Below are 6000 nucleotides of genomic sequence, written 5' to 3' on the forward strand. Positions count from 1 at the left end.
TTTGAAAAAAAAAGTTAGCCTCGTTTCTCATCATTTTGGACCATGGGCTATAGCCCATATCGTACGGCATACTATAGCCCGCCGTTTTTCAACATTTTTGAGGATTTGAAAAAAATGACGAAATGACAAAAACGATGGGTTATAGCCCGTGTTTTTTGAAATTTTGGAAAAAAAAGTTAGCCCCGTTTCTCATCATTTTGGACCATGGGCTATAGCCCATATCGTACGGCATACTATAGCGCGCCGTTTTTCATCATTTTTGAGGATTTGAAAAAAATGACAAAATGACAAAAACGATGGGTTATAGCCCATGTTTTTTGAAATTTTGAAAAAAGAAGTTAGCCTCGTTTCTCATCATTTTGGACCATGGGCTATAGCCCATATCGTACGGCATACTATAGCGCGCCGTTTTTCATCATTTTTGACGATTTGAAAAAAATGACGAAATGACAAAAACGATGGGTTATAGCCCATGTTTTTGAAATTTTGAAAAAAAAAAGTTAGCCTCGTTTCTCATCATTTTGGACCATGGGCTATAGCCCATATCGTACAGCATACTATAGCGCGCCGTTTTTCATCATTTTTGAGGATTTGAAAAAAATGACGAAATGACAAAAACGATGGGTTATAGCCCATGTTTTTTGAAATTTTGGAAAAAAAAGTTAGCCTCGTTTCTCATCATTTTGGACCATGGGCTATAGCCCATATCGTACGGCATACTATAGCGCGCCGTTTTTCATTATTTTTGAGGATTTTAAAAAAATGACGAAATGACAAAAACGATGGGTTATAGCCCATGTTTTTGAAATTTTGAAAAAAAAAGTTAGCCTCGTTTCTCATCATTTTGGACCATGGGCTATAGCCCATATCGTACGGCATACTATAGCGCGCCGTTTTTCATCATTTTTGAGGATTTGAAAAAAATGACGAAATGACAAAAACGATGGGTTATAGCCCATGTTTTTTGAAATTTTGAAAAAATAAGTTAGCCTCGTTTCTCATCATTTTGGACCATGGGCTATAGCCCATATCGTACGGCATACTATAGCGCGCCGTTTTTCATCATTTTTGAGGATTTTAAAAAAATGACGAAATGACAAAAACGATGGGTTATAGCCCATGTTTTTGAAATTTTGAAAAAAAAAGTTAGCCTCGTTTCTCATCATTTTGGACCATGGGCTATAGCCCATATCGTACGGCATACTATAGCGCGCCGTTTTTCATCATTTTTGAGGATTTTAAAAAAATGACGAAATGACAAAAACGATGGGTTATAGCCCATGTTTTTGAAATTTTGAAAAAAAAGTTAGCCTCGTTTCTCATAATTTTGGACCATGGGCTATAGCCCATATCGTACGGCATACTATAGCGCACCGTTTTTCATAATTTTTGAGGATTTGAAAAAAATGACGAAATGACAAAAACGATGGGTTATAGCCCATGGTTTTTGAAATGTTGAAAAAAAAATGTTAGCCTCGTTTCTCATCATTTTGGACCATGGGCTATAGCCCATATCGTACGGCATACTATAGCGCGCTGTTTTTCATCATTTTTGAGGATTTGAAAAAAATGACGAAATGACAAAAACGATGGGTTATAGCCCATGTTTTTGAAATTTTGAAAAAAAAAGTTAGCCTCGTTTCTCTTCATTTTGGACCATGGGCTATAGCCCATATCGTACGGCATACTATAGCGCGCCGTTTTTCATCATTTTTGAGGATTTGAAAAAAATGACAAAATGACAAAAACGATGGGTTACAGCCCATGTTTTTTGAAATTTTGGAAAAAAAAGTTAGCCTCGTTTCTCATCATTTTGGACCATGGGCTATAGCCCATATCGTACGGCATACTATAGCGCGCCGTTTTTCATCATTTTTGAGGATTTGAAAAAAATGACGAAATGACAAAAACGATGGGTTATAGCCCATGTTTTTGAAATTTTGGAAAAAAAAGTTAGCCTCGTTTCTCATCATTTTGGACCATGGGCTATAGCCCATATCGTACGGCATACTATAGCGCGCCGTTTTTCATCATTTTTGAGGATTTGAAAAAAATGACGAAATGACAAAAACGATGGGTTATAGCCCATGTTTTTGAAATTTTGAAAAAGAAAGTTAGCCTCGTTTCTCATCATTTTGGACCATGGGCTATAGCCCATATCGTACGGCATACTATAGCGCGCCGTTTTTCATCATTTTTGAGGATTTGAAAAAAATGACGAAATGACAAAAACGATGGGTTATAGCCCATGTTTTTTGAAATGTTGAAAAAAAAAGTTATCCTCGTTTCTCATCATTTTGGACCATGGGCTATAGCCCATATCGTACGGCATACTATAGCGCGCCGTTTTTCATCATTTTTGAGGATTTGAAAAAAATGACGAAATGACAAAAACGATGGGTTATAGCCCATGTTTTTTGAAATGTTGAAAAAAAAAGTTATCCTCGTTTCTCATCATTTTGGACCATGGGCTATAGCCCATATCGTACGGCATACTATAGCGCGCCGTTTTTCATATTTTTTGAGGATTTGAAAAAAATGACGAAATGACAAAAACGATGGGTTATAGCCCATGTTTTTGAAAATTTGGAAAAAAAAGTTAGCCTCGTTTCTCATCATTTTGGACCATGGGCTATAGCCCATATCGTACGGCATACTATAGCGTGCCGTGTTTCATCATTTTTGAGGATTTGAAAAAAATGACAAAATGACAAAAACGATGGGTTATAGCCCATGTTTTTTGAAATTTTGAAAAAAAAAGTTAGCCTCGTTTCTCATCATTTTGGACCATGGGCTATAGCCCATATCGTACGGCATACTATAGCGCGCCGTTTTTCATCATTTTTGAGGATTTGAAAAAAATGACAAAATGACAAAAACGATGGGTTATAGCCCATGTTTTTTGAAATTTTGAAAAAAAAAGTTAGCCTCGTTTCTCATCATTTTGGACCATGGGCTATAGCCCATATCGTACGGCATACTATAGCGCGCCGTTTTTCATCATTTTTGAGGATTTGAAAAAAATGACGAAATGACAAAAACGATGGGTTATAGCCCATGTTTTTTGAAATGTTGAAAAAAAAAGTTATCCTCGTTTCTAATCATTTTGGACCATGGGCTATAGCCCATATCGTTCGGCATACTATAGCGCGCCGTTTTTCATCATTTTTGAGGATTTGAAAAAAATGACGAAATGACAAAAACGATGGGTTATAGCCCATGTTTTTGAAATTTTGAAAAAAAAAGTTAGCCTCGTTTCTCATCATTTTGGACCATGGGCTATAGCCCATATCGTACGGCATACTATAGCGCGCCGTTTTTCATCATTTTTGAGGATTTTTAAAAAATGACGAAATGACAAAAACGATGGGTTATAGCCCATGTTTTTGAAATTTTGAAAAAAAAAGTTAGCCTCGTTTCTCATCATTTTGGACCATGGGCTATAGCCCATATCGTACGGCATACTATAGCGCGCCGTTTTTCATCATTTTTGAGGATTTGAAAAAAATGACGAAATGACAAAAACGATGGGTTATAGCCCATGTTTTTTGAAATTTTGAAAAAGAAAGTTAGCCTCGTTTCTCATCATTTTGGACCATGGGCTATAGCCCATATCGTACGGCATACTATAGCGCGCCGTTTTTCATCATTTTTGAGGATTTGAAAAAAATGATGAAATGACAAAAACGATGGGTTATAGCCCATGTTTTTTGAAATGTTGAAAAAAAAAGTTAGCCTCGTTTCTCATCATTTTGGACCATGGGCTATAGCCCATATCGTACGGCATACTATAGCGCGCCGTTTTTCATCATTTTTGAGGATTTGAAAAAAATGACGAAATGACAAAAACGATGGGTTATAGCCCATGTTTTTTGAAATTTTGGAAAAAAAAGTTAGCCTCGTTTCTCATCATTTTGGACCATGGGCTATAGCCCATATCGTACGGCATACTATAGCACGCCGTTTTTCATCATTTTTGAGGATTTGAAAAAAATGACGAAATGACAAAAACGATGGGTTATAGCCCATGTTTTTTGAAATGTTGAAAAAAAAAGTTATCCTCGTTTCTAATCATTTTGGACCATGGGCTATAGCCCATATCGTACGGCATACTATAGCGCGCCGTTTTTCATCATTTTTGAGGATTTGAAAAAAATGACCAAATGAAAAAAACGATGGGTTATAGCCCATGTTTTTGAAATTTTGAAAAAAAAAGTTAGCCTCGTTTCTCATCATTTTGGACCATGGGCTATAGCCCATATCGTACGGCATACTATAGCGCGCCGTTTTTCATCATTTTTGAGGATTTGAAAAAAATGACGAAATGACAAAAACGATGGGTTATAGCCCATGTTTTTGAAATTTTGAAAAAAAAAGTTAGCCTCGTTTCTCATCATTTTGGACCATGGGCTATAGCCCATATCGTACGGCATACTATAGCGTGCCGTTTTTCATCATTTTTGAGGATTTGAAAAAAATGACAAAATGACAAAAACGATGGGTTATAGCCCATGTTTTTTGAAATTTTGAAAAAAAAAGTTAGCCTCGTTTCTCATCATTTTGGACCATGGGCTATAGCCCATATCGTACGGCATACTATAGCGCGCCGTTTTTCATCATTTTTGAGGATTTGAAAAAAATGACAAAATGACAAAAACGATGGGTTATAGCCCATGTTTTTTGAAATTTTGAAAAAAAAAGTTAGCCTCGTTTCTCATCATTTTGGACCATGGGCTATAGCCCATATCGTACGGCATACTATAGCGCGCCGTTTTTCATCATTTTTGAGGATTTGAAAAAAATGACGAAATGACAAAAACGATGGGTTATAGCCCATGTTTTTTGAAATTTTGGAAAAAAAAGTTGCCTCGTTTCTCATCATTTTGGACCATGGGCTATAGCCCATATCGTACGGCATACTATAGCGCGCCGTTTTTCATCATTTTTGAGGATTTGAAAAAAATGACGAAATGACAAAAACGATGGGTTATAGCCCATGTTTTTTGAAATGTTGAAAAAAAAAGTTATCCTCGTTTCTAATCATTTTGGACCATGGGCTATAGCCCATATCGTTCGGCATACTATAGCGCGCCGTTTTTCATCATTTTTGAGGATTTGAAAAAAATGACGAAATGACAAAAACGATGGGTTATAGCCCATGTTTTTGAAATTTTGAAAAAAAAAGTTAGCCTCGTTTCTCATCATTTTGGACCATGGGCTATAGCCCATATCGTACGGCATACTATAGCGCGCCGTTTTTCATCATTTTTGAGGATTTGAAAAAAATGACGAAATGACAAAAACGATGGGTTATAGCCCATGTTTTTGAAATTTTGAAAAAAAAAGTTAGCCTCGTTTCTCATCATTTTGGACCATGGGCTATAGCCCATATCGTACGGCATACTATAGCGCGCCGTTTTTCATCATTTTTGAGGATTTGAAAAAAATGACGAAATGACAAAAACGATGGGTTATAGCCCATGTTTTTTGAAATTTTGAAAAAGAAAGTTAGCCTCGTTTCTCATCATTTTGGACCATGGGCTATAGCCCATATCGTACGGCATACTATAGCGCGCCGTTTTTCATCATTTTTGAGGATTTGAAAAAAATGACAAAATGACAAAAACGATGGGTTACAGCCCATGTTTTTTGAAATTTTGGAAAAAAAAGTTAGCCTCGTTTCTCATCATTCTGGACCATGGGCTATAGCCCATATCGTACGGCATACTATAGCGCGCCGTTTTTCATCATTTTTGAGGATTTGAAAAAAATGACGAAATGACAAAAACGATGGGTTATAGCCCATGTTTTTTGAAATGTTGAAAAAAAAGTTATCCTCGTTTCTCATCATTTTGGACCATGGGCTATAGCCCATATCGTACGGCATACTATAGCGCGCCGTTTTTCATCATTTTTGAGGATTTGAAAAAAATGACGAAATGACAAAAACGATGGGTTATAGCCCATGTTTTTGAAATTTTGGAAAAAAAAGTTAGCCTC

The sequence above is a fragment of the Protomyctophum bolini genome, assembly GCF_963924005.1.
Source record: "Protomyctophum bolini genome assembly, chromosome: 8".
Classification (NCBI taxonomy): domain Eukaryota; kingdom Metazoa; phylum Chordata; class Actinopteri; order Myctophiformes; family Myctophidae; genus Protomyctophum; species Protomyctophum bolini.